Source organism: Athene cunicularia (genome assembly GCF_003259725.1).
Source record: "Athene cunicularia isolate RWA chromosome 8 unlocalized genomic scaffold, athCun1 chr8_part1, whole genome shotgun sequence".
Taxonomy (NCBI): Eukaryota; Metazoa; Chordata; class Aves; order Strigiformes; family Strigidae; genus Athene; species Athene cunicularia.
Window position 1 is genome coordinate 33,914,391 of NW_020799109.1, and position 14,754 is coordinate 33,929,144.

The 14,754-nt window shown below is 39.5% G+C and overlaps 1 long non-coding RNA gene across 1 annotated transcript in view; it reads left to right on the forward strand.

The window, feature by feature from the left end:
- The window catches only part of LOC113483038, a 160,022-nt gene that overhangs the window by 103,010 nt on the left and 42,258 nt on the right, over positions 1-14,754 (forward strand). The window contains exon 2 of the long non-coding RNA XR_003398947.1: positions 9,566-9,571. This is a non-coding gene — a long non-coding RNA (uncharacterized LOC113483038). The remainder of the gene's footprint in view (positions 1-9,565; positions 9,572-14,754) is intronic.

Here is a 14,754-nt window from a genome sequence, read left to right on the forward strand (position 1 = left end):
CATCATTTAAATTTGTTTTTATTTATTTTGATTTGGTCTACATGATTAATTTGTGTATATAAAACAAACAAAAGGCAACCTTGCAGCCAATTTTCTTCAGTGTCAGGTCACATGCATATCATGAAGTTTAGTATCACAGAGAGAAACGGCAGAGCATTTCATACATTGCTGTCTCGCTGGGGACAGGTTAGGAGACTGAGAGATATTAACAGCAGCTTTCAGCTATCAAGTTAGCTTGGGCTATGATGCAAATAATTGTTACTGCCATTATCTTTGAAGCCAGATGTTTGGTGTCCCTGTGAGAAAAAAAATAGAATATCACTACTACTTCTAAAAAAAGTCTAAAAACCTTTTTTTTTTTTTTTTCCCCTCCACATTTTTATAACTCTGCAAAGAATTATATGACTAGGGACTGAGTTGAAATATGGAGGGGGAAAAAAACATTTCTATAAATGGCAGAAAGGATTAATGTAATTCATCTCCTATTTATTAGTGGTCTTCTATTGTCAGGATGTGCTAAAAAGAACACATAAATGGAAACAAATTACAAATTATTATAACAATGTTTTGTCAGGTGAACCTGATATGAAAACTCTCAATCACCTGGCATGTTTATAAAAACAATCCAAGCTCTCAATCAAAATCACCTGGCATGTTTATAAAAACAAGCCAAACTGACCAACCAAACAAATTCCTATGGAGGCAGATTGCAGCTATTTTCTTACACTGATAAATAGGGGACGAGGCTCAGAAAAAGCAATGAGGCAGATCTTCAGACACTGGGTTTCCTCTGAACATGATACCAGAGCTGAGAAAAAAGGACAGCACATTCATTGCAGCAATGAGGATGGAAGTGACACATTCATCTGAAGTTGGAGAAAATGGAAAGGCAAAAGAAACAAACAAACAAAGCAAGCCCCCAAATCCCTTACCTCCACCAAGTGTCCACAAACATTAAAACATTAATGGTGACATTTGAAAATGTTATCCTCGGTGGCTAGTCCATACTCACCAAGCCAAACCCATACCTATGGGAATGGGAATGGGTGGCTGACTCATAGGCCACCACCTGCCTAGAAGGCACAGTGGGGGACATGGCTGGAGCATGGGCATGTCTGCCCCCATTGTGTTCTTCACCCTGACACTGTGTAGCTCTGGAGAGATCCAGCCAGTGCCTGAGACACGAGCAAAACAATTGGATACCTCTTAGTAACACAGATTTCTATTTACCAATATGATGCTGGAAGGGACAGTCTTGAGATATGGTATCCCAAAAAACATTATTATACAAATACTAAGGCTCTGTTTTGAAAAGTTCTCAGAGCAGCATCCCATTTTACAGCTCAGTCTTTAAGGGAATTGCTTAGCTCTCTCTATGCCTAGCTCAAGACTGTTGTATTATTCTCCATCATCTTCATCCTAACCAATAATTTTGGAATGTGGCTTTGTATCAAATATTTTACTGAAGCCAATATAGCTTATTTCATTTACTGAATCCGAAAGTGAAATAAATCAAAGATGTAATATCCTATAGTTTATCAAAAGTATTTTACCTTTCTTGACCAAGGCAAGGAATGATTTCAGCAATGCTTGAATTAAGAGAGATTTAATAGACTTGCCCTCTTTGAGTCTCATAATTTTCTCTCTTGTCCATTGCTCTGCATAGTTTTCTGTTGGAATCACCCATTTTATTTATCTATCATATTCATTTACAGCTTAAACATTTTTTTCTGCAGTTTGACCAAAGTGTTCAGTCACAGCTGGAGTCATAACAAAAATAGCCAAGGAATTTTAGATCGGGATTGAAGCAAATTTATAAAGCTCTTTTCAGACATTGCCACGAGATCTACCCATATTGGACATGATCGATCATACAAGTAGAATTAATTTGAACCTTTCTGTTGAATTTAGAGACCAACAGAGTAGGCTTTACTAGTACCTCCCAGAAATAACTCAAAATGTTTTAAGGAAAGAAGAAGTTTACAACTTTAAAGAGTACCTTTAATACTCTTGAAAATCTTCTGAATGCTATCATAACATGGGAAAACAAGTAAAACAAACAAAAGAAAATCCAGCCTTATACCCTTCAGTAAAACTGTGTCCACACTTTCACCAAGAACTACAGCTCACACTCACGACAGACCACCCAGTAACTAACTGTGCTTTTATTTTTGTTAAATTAACTGTCCATTAAGACTATAATTATAGCATTAGATATTCCCCAATATTAGATATCGCATGTCACTTAAGCATAGATGAATTTGAGTATGCCAGAAGTCTATGTCAGTCCAGTGGGATTCCTGAGATCCTAAAAGTTAAACATGTTTGAGAGCATTGCTGAGCTGAAATCAGACTGAAATCAGGATGTTTCCCACACCTAAGTCCAAAGTCAGCAGAGCATTGTTTCTATGAAATTGTTAATGCTGCATGAATGATAACATTTGAATTCGCCTAATGGAAAATAATTTACAGTGATATCTGTCTTATGAAATAAGTTTACTACACCCTCATTTTAAATAAGGCAGTTTCTCTTGGGTGGTTTTATGAAAGAAAGGTAGGCGCTGGGTTTTTGTGGTCCCCACAGTTATAAGTCTCTCCTCTCTTTCCCTTGAGCACAATAGATGTAGAGGTTGGGACATTACGCAGCCCCAGTAGCATCTGGCGCATGTTATGTGCAACATAACCCTGTACTTGTACTTCTTCTGCAGTAAACATTTTACCTCTAATGAAGAGATATTACACAAAAATGGTGTAGACTTCAGGTTATCTGGCAGTTACAATATGAGAAATTTAAACACTACTATCCATTGCCTGAGCCTTTTTCATATAGTTTTCCTTGAAATTTTTGCTTAATTTGCTTTTCCTCTTGTGTCTCAAAAAGTACTAGGAAATTAATCTATTTAATTGGTCATATTCCAGTGGATTTTAAAAAGCTTGACAGTTTGATGATCTACAAATCTATGAAAGACTAGTTAGTATACATGTATGAGGACAGTAATATAAGGACAACCAAAACTGAGAAAGCCTCTATAAAAGCAGCGTGTCCTGAACATTCAACATGCACTGGGTGAAATATCTGCTTAGCAACAGCAAATTACACCTAACCTTGAACGATATGGTAAGACAAATCTGCTGGGAACCTGTGACTGTACACTGTATGAAGATCAATACAACATAAAACAGCTGTTTAATTTTTAACTTCCCCCCCTTGTTCCTGTGACCTGGTCCTTTTTGACCACCTTCAACTAACTTCCATTTCTCCTTCCACAAATCAGAGTGGCCATTGCTTCAATAACCAACATCATCAAATCACAGTATATCTTTGGACTGATGTACTGTGTACTGTAAATGCCCCAAAGCCCAAACTTAGAATTGCACAAATTAGATGGCTGAAGAAAAAAACCCACAAGTTTTCAAAGGTCTGTGCTACTGCACAAAAGTGTCAGTGTTTTTGCAGAACGGCACTGGTTTTCTCTCTGTTGTCTGATTTCAGTTTCATCGTTTGTGATTACCTGTTTCAATATCTTTTTTTAAAAAGAAAAAAAAAATCAGTTTTTTTCTGCAACTCTCACATGGTAATTTATTTATAAAACATTCCAATGGCTGTCAAAAAAATCCCCAAAACATATCACAGAGCAGTCATTATTTTAATAGCTTATTTAAGGAGTTACTGAAAACCAGAATAAGAGCAATGGTGGATGACCTTATGTACTTAATTAAGTTAATAATCTGAAAGTCTGACTATTATGATGGAGTTCTTCCTTATGGAGGAAGTCACAGAATCAAAGAATCACAGAATCAACTTGGTTGGAAAAGACCTTGAAGATCCTCCAGTCCAACCATTGACCTCACACTGACAGTTCCCAACTCCACCAGATCCCTCAGCGCTGGGTCAACCCGACTCTTCAACCCCTCCAGGGATGGGGATTCCACCCCTGCCCTGGGCAGCACCTTCCAACGCCCAACAACCCCTTCTGCAAAGAAATGCTTCCTAAGAGCCAGTCTGACCCTGCCCTGGCGCAGCTTGAGGCCATTCCCTCTTGTCCTATCGTTTACAACTAGGTTCAAGAGACTCATCCCCAGCTCTCTGCAGCCTCCTTTTATGGAGTTGTAGAGGGCGATGAGGTCTCCCCTCAGCCTTCTCTTCTCCAAACTAAACCCCCCCAGTTCCCTCAGCTGCTCCCCATCAGACCTGTGCTCCAGACCCTGCACCAGCTCCGTTGCCCTTCTCTGGACACGCTCGAGTCATTCAATGTCCTTTTTGTAGTGAGGGGCCCAAAACTGAACACAGTTATCGAGGTGCGGCCTCACCAGTGCCGAGTACAGGGGTAAGATCCCTTCCCTGTCCCTGCTGGCCACGCTATTGCTGACACAAGCCAGGATGCCATTGGCCTTCTTGGCCCCCTGGGCACACTGCTGGCTCCTGTTCAGCCGGCTGTCAGTCACCCCTCCAGGTCTCTCTCTGACTGGCAGCTCTCCAGCCACTCCTCCCCAAGCCTGTAGCGCTGCTGGGGGTTGTTGTGGCCCAAGGGCAGCCCCCGGCATTTGGCCTGATTGAAACTCCTCCAGTTGGCCTCAGCCCATCGCTCCAGCCTGTCCAGGTCTCTCTGCAGAGCCTCCCTACCCTCGAGCAGATCAACACTCCTGCCCAACTTGGTGTCATCTGCAAACTGACTGAGGGTGCACTCAATCCCCTTGTCTAGATCATCAATAAAGATGTTAAACAGGAGTGGCCCCAAAACCTAGCCCTGGGGGACACCACTTGTGACCGGCCGCCAGCTGGATTTAACTCCATTCACCACAACTCTTTGGGCCTGGCTATCCAGCCAGTTTTTTACCCAGTGAAGTGTCTGCCTATCCAAGCTGCAAGCAGCCAGTTCTCCAGGAAAATGCTGTGGGAAATGGTGTCAAAGGCCTTACTGAAGTCAAGGTAGACAACATCCACAGCCTTTCCCTCATTTAATAAGCAGGTCGCCCTGTCGTAGAAGGAGATCAGGTTTGTCAAGCAGGACCTGCCTTTCATAAACCAATGCTGACTGGGCCTGATGACCTGGTTGTCCCACATGTGTTGTATGATGGTGTTTAGGATGAGCTGCTCCATCAGCTTCCCAGGTACAGAAGTCAAGCTGGCATGCCTGTAATTTCCCAGATCATCCTTCTGACCCTTCTTATAGATGGGCATCACATTGGCCAATTTACAATGGTCGGGACCTCCCTGGTCAGCCAGGACTGCTGGTAAATGATGGAAAGGGGCTTGGCGAGCACCCCAGTCAGCTCCTTCAGCACCCTCGGGTGCATGCCATCCAGTCCCATAGACTTGTGTGTGTCGATGTGATGCAGCAGGTGACTAACTCTCTCCTCCTGGAATGTGGGGGGGTCGTTCTCCCAGTCTTTGTTTTCTGGCTGAGGAGGCTGGGTTCCCTCAGTACAACTAGTCTTGCTATTAAAGACTGAGGCAAAGAAGGCATTAAGCACCTCAGCCTTCTCCTCATCACTTGTTACCGTGTTTCCTCCTGTGTCTAGCAGGGGATAGAGACTCTCTCTGGTCTTTCTTTTGCTACTGACATACTTATAGAAACATTTCTTGTTATCCTTGACGGCTGAAGCCAGGTTAATTTACAGCTGGGTTTTAGACCTCCTGATTTTCACCCTGCATAGCCCGTCAGCATCTTTGTAGTCATTGTGAGTTGCTAGCCCCTTCTTCCAAAAGCTGTAAACTCTCCTTTTCTACCTGAGTCCTAGGATATCCTTTCCTTATGGGGTATGTATGAATAATATTAAAGGCATAGACTCAAAAGGAATAGTGTAAGTTGTAGTGTGCACAGCTAGGAAAATTACTATTATATCAGCTATTTGAATCGTCAAAGTCTTAGCATCATGAAAAACAGGTATGTTGGCGTTATTTTTTTGCCGTCAGTTACATCTTTCCTTCCCCTGCTGAAGCACAGCATTCGCATCTGCAGTTGTGTATCTTTGGATTAAGAACAATTCCTGAATGCATATAATTAAGAACATATTATTCTTTGCATCTTTGCTGCTGAACCCCCAACACCAATCACCTTAAACATTTCTGTTAATGATTTTGCAGAATCAAACCCTATGCGTTCAGAAATCTTGTGCAACCTTCAGGCAGGAATTATTCAGAGTCCTCTGTGGGTTGTTTTATTGCTCAGGACAGAACAACTGAGGACTCTGGAGCTGAAAATCCCTGTAGCATTTCTGAAATAAAGATCAGATTTGACTGCCCTTTGTGATTGTTGATGCTCTTATTGGTCTTAAATCTCTGGCATGTATTTGTGATTGAAAAGTGTCTCCTAGAAGTGAAGCTAGAACAGAAAGAGATCTTTAGAAAATGCTTTATTAAAAAAAAACCAAACCAAACCAAACCAAACCAAAACCACAACAATCACCCATAAAGTTTTCTCACTGATTTTAGTGAGACAATTTTGACAGCATCAGACAGAGTGGATAATGTTACAATAACTAAAGCATGAACAGATTTAAAGTTTTACTTAGTTGTTTTCAGGGTATCTCCAAACAATTCTTAAAGCAGAAAGGAAATATTTAGTTCAATGACTATAGGCAGAAGGCAAATTTGGCTCCTTTTTCTATTTTTAACAGCTCTGCTTCTGATAATACCAGTTGTTGCATCAAAGGTAGAAAAACTATGAAGGTGGGAAATCGATTAACAAATTGATTAACAAATATGATTAACAAAGACAAATCTCTAGTTTACTGTAGCTCAGTGTCAGCCCAGTGCAGAGGCTCACATCCTGGACATTAACCCTTCTGAGGACAGACCATATCAATATTCTGCTATAACTTAATTATACATACGTATTTCAGCCATTATATAGTCAAGTATAGAATATACATATATACATTTATACATAAAAGTAGTAATATGAAGAGTGAAGATTAGATACAGCCACCATTGAACTGTACCTAGTATTTAGGCATAATGAAGACTGATTTTAAGATTTCCTCAGTGTCTTTTCAGGCATTATAATATTTGCTCTTCTTTGTACTAGAAGACAGGTACAATTGCCCTTTAGCTGGGTGACCTGTAGATTTATAAAATATTAAGCAACTGCTTAAATCTAGTAAAAATATAAACATAAGCAGTTATGTTTATACTTTCATACTATTATTATTAATAATTATTATAATTATTATTTCCATGTTGGTACCACCTCAGACCCCAAAGGGGACTAGAGGCTCATAATTTCATTGCATCTGGATTTTACCAACCCAAAATAAGATATACCTAACCAAAAGAGCTTAAAAGTGGTATATAAACAATATAGATGCTACTAGAGGAAAAAGGGAAGCAATTTGCCCCTAGTCAAAATGAAGGTCACTGGTAGATGTGGAATTTGCCTCTTGGGTTGTTGATCTATGAAAACACAGTGCTTCTCAATTTTGCTGAATCTTTTACAGTTCCTTTAAATAGCACATTGTACATGTTACATAAAAAGGAAATATGCAGATAACTTGGAAGCGTAAATTCAAGAGGCAAGGTGAAATAGTTGCCTCGCAGAGCCCATCTATTTTAAAATGATGACTCTGAACAAGTGTATGATGACAATTATTTTTAATTTTATTCTGTTGAGTAGAAAGCTGCTGTGCGTGGACTCATCACTGCAAGTGCTTATACCATTAACAAGATGCGTTCTCCTACTTGCTTGATTTTCACACAGATAGCTACTGACTGCAACAACTGGGCTGCTATTAAAGTATATCAAATAGCTCCCAATTTCTTCACTTTAAACCAAGTACTTTTTTTTCCCCCCACTCTGACTTAACAGGAAAATTGGAAAATGTTTAAGCAAGTGATGTTAATAGACCCCCATTTGGTACTTACATCATATATTAACATATCAAACACAGTTTAACATTCAAAATATCTCCTGTCTGGCAGCCGGGAAATTATGCCATAATGTTAATGTACATGCCCTTATTAAATTTTGCCTCTATAATAGACAATCTGTTATAATGTAAAGGGAACAGAGATATATCACAGATATTGCAACACAGACTAGCCCTGCAAAGATAAAATTTCCAATACGCATACTTATGAAGCTACTATCTGAATATCTGCATTTTGAAAATCTTTATTGAATAACTTTATTTCTTCTGCAAATAAACCAAGGACTCAATAAGCAGTTACAGGCAGGGAGAGCAGGCACCTGGGAAAACGAGACAGGAAGCAAGGTGAAGAACAAGCAATAAGTGCTATGTGCATGATCAGTGTAAGCCAGTGTAAAATCACATGAAATCTGGGGGCAATCCTGCCTCCCTTCTGCCTGCAGCCATCTCTTCCCACTATCTCACACTTGCTTGGACCTGGTGAGGCAAATCTGTTCACTGACTCAATGATTTAAATTTAACTCTGGAGTGGAAAAAATTGCTTTCCGCCAACTCATGCGACTCACTACACATCTGCACAGTTATTTTAACCACCCAGGGAAAAAAAGTGAGATGACACAGCCAAGGGAGCAGTGTGTGGAAAAAAGAAGAAGCTGCCTGTACACAGCAGTACCAAATCCATCACCTGAAGCTGGTTGTGAAACTCCACTGTAAGGAAATGCAGTAAATTTTAAGAAAGTCCCCAAAGAAACAGGCTGAAACTTAAAATTTATGTTTTCCATGTTTAAAGTAGTTTAAAACAGTAAAAAAAAAACAAAACCAAAAAACCAACCACAAAACAAAAAAAACACCCCATATTTCCTATAACTATTTTTTTTCAATTTTATTTTTAAATTCAAAGCAAAATATTTATTTATATTGAATTGAAACTGTCCTTACAAATCCAACCCTGAGAAACTTTACTACATTCCCACTTCTGCAGTTTGTGGAGCTCCCTGAGATGCAAACATCAGAAACAAGCATCCATGTTGCCTATGCTATCAGCATGATAGTATTCCTCTGGAGCCACAACACTTGGGAGCTGTGGAGTCATATGCTTCTTCAGCTGGCAGGAATGCCAGGAAGCTGCACAGGTCGCAAGCAGAATTTCCCTGAAAGCCACTTATACATTTTTATATATAAATGTATATTATCTGAGACCTACATGGCAATCTGAACAAGGAGAATCCAACCATACTGGAAGAGATGGAGAAAAATAAATAGTTCAAATATATGAACAAACCTGAGCAGTCTTGAACAAACTTTCACACTTGAACTTTAATTTCTCTTGCTCTAAAGAAATTAAAAAAAAAATTAAAAAAAAAAAAAAATGACACTTCCTTAACAAGAAAAAGAAAATTGTCCATTTGATATAGAGATCAGTAATGGAGACCACTAGAAAAATGTGGAAGAAGAAAGCTTTAGAGAAAAAGCTCAGCTCCTGATTACTGAGGTCTTTGTGCCTTGTGTGCCCAATTTCACTTGGGCATAGCAGGCAGGCTGGGGCTCTTGCTAATCCAGCCAGCACAATAAGAACAGTCAAAACAACTGCAAGGTCAAAAATAAAAAACACCAGGCAAAATATCTGTGCCAAGAAAGAGAGAAAAAAAATAAATTAAAATACATAGAGATTAAATTGAGGACAAAGAACTGAAAGGCTGGGGTTTCAACCCCAAGCCCCAAATTAAGGTTAACATATGGGTGATTCCCACAGCCCTTCACAAAGTGGGGGTGAGTTTCCATTTAGGCTTCCATCCAGGGTGGGCTGACCTTGCATTGAGAGCCATGGGGTAAATGAGCCCCAGGTGTCTGCATTAAGTAAACAAGGCTCAGGTGTCCCACTTAGGGATAAAAGCTGGGACCACTTGCAGGGAGGGGAAGTGTCTGCTTGTGAGGTGGATGTACTTTGCAGTTTCCTGTTGGGGAAGGAGCTCCTGCCTCCCTGGAGCTAGGCTCCAGTTAGGTCTGGTTTTTGTAAGCAGGGGCTGTGTAGCGGTTCAGTATGTGGCTTCCTTGGTCTTATGTATTTGGTTTGTTGACTCAGTTGTCTCCTGTCTTTTTTATGAGAGACTGCATTTCTCCATTTATTCTGCCATTGTTGGTTGTGTGGTGGTGTTGTTGGTGTCAGTGGGATTGATGTAAATTATGTATAATCTGACTGATTTTTTTGTACCCCCAGTGCTCACCTATGTACTGACCCTTTTGTATCAAATACAATTTGGTTATTGGTTCATCTTTATGCTAGGCCTAATAATTGGCAAAACAAGAATGTGAATGTAATAAAAAGCTTAATGAAAATTCTAGTGGAAAATTTTTCTTACTCAGTCCAACAAATAAAGTGAGATTTTTTAACTGTAAATATTTTGTTTGGGTTATGCTGGACAACAGAGCTGGTCCACCCCTCCCATTACTTGCTTTTTCTGACTCTACCTGAATAAGATGACTTTACCCCCACCTCCCCTTTCCCCCCTTTTTTTCTTCCCCCCCACCCCCTTCTGTTGCCTCCTCAAAACTACCCAGTCCTGGTTCTCCTGGACCTTTGTTTCCATCGTGGTCCTGGTCCACCACTATCACCTTCTCTGTCATCATTCATCCCTGCTGCCACAAGGTATCAAAGTACCAAGCTGATTGCCTTTGCTATGGGTTGATATCACAAAAGCCAGCACGTGAGGTAGCACCCATGAATGTGGGGTCAGCTGCATTGTGCTCCATCTGAGATGTGAAATGGTGTACCTGGAACAGTGAACTGCTCCTGGGTTCCTGGGAGCTTCCTCCTGAGCTCCAGGCAGCGTGGTGTGCCCCTGTTTCCTTTAAACCCTTGATTTCCTTTGTTCATTTTTAAGCCTCCCAAATCAGAAAATACACTTTACTGTCTGTACACTCTGCAAAAAAAAAAAAAAAAAAAAGGCAGGCCAATACAACATAGACAAGTTGCTGGGTTACAGTCAAACAGTGCACAAAGTCATTCTGTCTCCCTGCACAGGAGCTGCTGGTTGGTGCTGTCATGCTACATGCTTGTCAGTCTCCTGCATTGCACTGCTGCCCTTTAGTTAGCTTGCCCAGCTGTTTACATTTTACCTTCAGCACACATTAACTTTGGCATTCTTTTAAAAATAAGCTTGAATAAATATAGCCTTGCTGCTGGGTTTTCTACTTCTGGCCTCCTTGGGGTGTTCCCAGGACCCACAAAAGTCAACAGCATTAAAGCTTTCCACTGATTTCACTGGAGCTTTAGATCTTTCTGCTGTGGCTAATTAATCTTGTTCATTAGTTACTCCCCAGGTCCCATTCCCTTTTCCTCATCACTTTGTGCTAGTGCACATTATTCTTGTCTTTTAAACATTTATTGTTGCTGTGCATGCCCTTCCTGTAATGTATTAAGATTAAATTCCCCCAGATATCTACCTTCCTTCTTTTGCCAATGCTTCAGAGACTGGGGAGTCAGAATGTGGCAGGTGCAATACAGGCCAATTAAAAAGCAAATTTGTGCTAACTGATGGGTAATCTTCAGTGGAAATCACAAGCGACATTATTGGATGCCTAGGGAAAATGTTCATTAGGCAAATCCTTCTACTGCTGGCACAACTCTGACACCTCTGCATGTTGTAGCTGTAAGTTTCCTATACTTTCCCCCTTGGAGTTTTTCCTGTTGCTCGCTGACCATTGTATATACTACTGTCTTCCTTTATTTCTAAACCGAAGGACAGAGGAAGTCAGGGGTAAAAGTGAATCAAGCCAACCATTAGTCTGCTTCTTGTTTACTTCCTTTTCTTAACTATGAGAAGTAAAAAAAAAAAAATCCCCAAACCCACACTTTTTATATTTCTACTTACTTAATAGATGTTATCGTTAGAATTATTCTTAATTATATTATTTGCAAAGCAGTGTCACCTATAATTTCTATCAGAATCTCAGTTCAGAATCAGAGTTCAATCTCTATCAGAATCTCTTCCTATGAGAGAAAAAGCAGCGCATTTTTAAAAATCACTGTTAGATTGAAAATCTTACAATCTATGTGTACAGGTCAAACAAAGGATGGAAGAGGAGGAGGAAAGGTGAAGTGAAACCAGGGACAAAAAGCAGCAGATGGGAATGTCCTCCATCCATGGCATTGCCAGTTAGGAGATGCTGCCTCCTTTTGGTTTGTTTTGCAGATATTTAAAAAAAAAATATGGATTCCCTTAAAGCCTATCCAAACCCCAGCACAGCCAGTAAGGCTCTTCCCACCAACACGGATGGGCTGTGATTCAGTTTCTAAAGAGGAAGGACATGCAGACTGGAGGAATTTGATGAGTCAGTATTTGCAGAAGATCCTTCTTTGCCCCACTCTGGGGTCAGACAGTTGCCAGTAACGCATAAGAGGTTACAGTGACCTGGAGCAACAGTGTGTGTAACACTGCATACTGCTGGGCTGTTACCATATCCTGTATGGAAGAGCGGAACTTCAGCTCCTTTAACTTGAGCAACTGAGATTGACCCCTCCCTGGTTGCAGAAATCTAGCTCTGCCAGTAACTGTGCAACACAGGCAACAACACCGAGCCCAGACTGCTACTATACCAGGAGATACATATATATATATATATATATATATATATATATATATATATATGGGTGGAATTCACATTCACCAACTGGCAATACAAGTCTGACACCAACTAAGCTTGTGATGTGCTCTATTTCACAGGTGAATCCATGGTCTGGTATTTCAATATATTAAACAATTACCATATATTTTATAGTTTTAGATGACATATCACATAATATATGGTATATGTATACAAATGATATATATTAACACAGAGTATATAGTTCAAGTATTTCTCTTCCCTCTTTACAATCCAACAGTTGGAATGTTATCCCAGACTTGTACCACATGAAAGTAAAATGTAATGGAATTTTGTGAGTCAAAATCCTTACTGAGCTTCAGTTTCCACTTACCACTTTCAAATATTGATCCAAGATTAAAGTACTTTTTTTATTTGCATTGTGTGATGTTCTTAAATGATATTTTCTGTTTTGTTACATCAAAGGACCATTAAGTCTGAATTCAGTTCACATAACACTAACTAACAATGCTGCTTCTGCAGACCTTGAGATCTTTTTTTTTTTTTTTTTTTTTTTTTTTAACAACCTTCACAGTGCTTCCAGGACTTAAGGTGATAAGCTTCGGATGCAGTTATTATTTCTAGCATTTGCTTTCTCGCTCAGTGGTTTATGAGTCCCTGTTTTTAGAACTGCAACAAGTATCTAAGTAATTTCCTTATAAGATTATAGGAGTGTGAGACTGTGTGTGCATGCATACATATGTTTGTTCAGAGGAAAATATTTAAGCATAAGTAATATACCTCTCCAGCATGGTGTAAAAACTCTATGCCCCAGGATATGAGCTATGATCGCAAAGCAAGAGCACTTAGCTTCCACTAAATATTTAAAAGAACATAACTCATCTGCTATTCCAAAGAGACAAAGAATTTGAGTAATGTTATACACCCTAAAGTGCTCTGCTGTCTACAAGCAGAAATAGCCACCCTGTGTCACTAAGGACAAAAGAAAAGCTAGACTTTGAGTTTGAGAACTATGGTACAGTCTGAATTTTTCAGCTCAGTAATAGCTATATACTCATCTTGTATATCTGGAGGAGTCCCTGTCAGTATGATATGGACTTTCTAAAAGAATAACTTTCAGGCCAGGATAGAAATTTCTGGTGTTTTTGTAATACAAAGAAAAAAATAAATATAATTCTTGCTAAACAATATTAATAAGATCAGCTGCAAACAAACCCAAGAAGCAGATGCTTGGACACAAATGCTGACACAATTTGGGAATTTTTGGATACCTTTTTGATAAAGCTATGTGAAAAGACATCTGATTGTCTGAACTCAGAAGTTTGAAACCATGCTTTTAGTTTTTTCTTAATTTTTATTCCATTTGGATGGCATAGGGAGCAGGTAGGCTAGTGTACTTCATGTGCCAAAAGAGTGCAAAACTTGCAAGGTAGGAAAAAAAGGTAGTCCTAGAAGGTTCAGTGCCATAGGCTGCCTAGAAGAAGGCAGTGCAAAGTTGTGTGATGATGCAGTAAGTTCATATGGGCCAGCAGACAGAACATATGATATGTCCTCTGATACAACTATTAGCTGTGCACAGTGCAGGTACTTCTATATTTTTGACCAAATATTTAAAAGATATTTAAATTATATACACGTTTAATTTTTTCTTCCCATCATCCTCCATACTGTATAATATCTTTATGTCATGGGATGTTTCACATTGGGGGAGGTTGAGGACCAGTTTCAGGGAACTTCAGTGCTATATTTTGCTTATCAGAGGTGAAGGAATTAATTCAAATTTGGAGAAATAGGAGTGTGTTTTCACTTTCTCCATCAAACCCTTCATTGCTTAGTGTAATGCCACCAAATGAGGGACTGTATCAATTGATATGAACCATAATACCTATGAATGTTCTAAATGATCAACTGTATGTTGCTCTTTAATGAACAGCTGAAAAATTTTCCACAAAGACACAACAGTCTGAGTAACTAAGATGTTGACAAGATATTTATTTCTGCTGCAGAAATATATTTCCAGTTATTTCAGCTATGTTACTGCAAGTTTACATCATTGGGATGGAGATCATGAACTTGGTCTATTGTCCCAGAAGCACAAGAGTGGAAAAGTTTCAAAGTGTGAAATTAAGAATTCACTTTTCAAGGACCATAAAAACTTGAACAGTATACTTCCAAAGCTCAAAGCCTGTTTTAAAATGGGCTAGCACACCGAGTAGTACTCAGAGGAAATCTCTCACTTGAGATGAGGAGGTATTGTACCATACACTGGATGGTGATTCT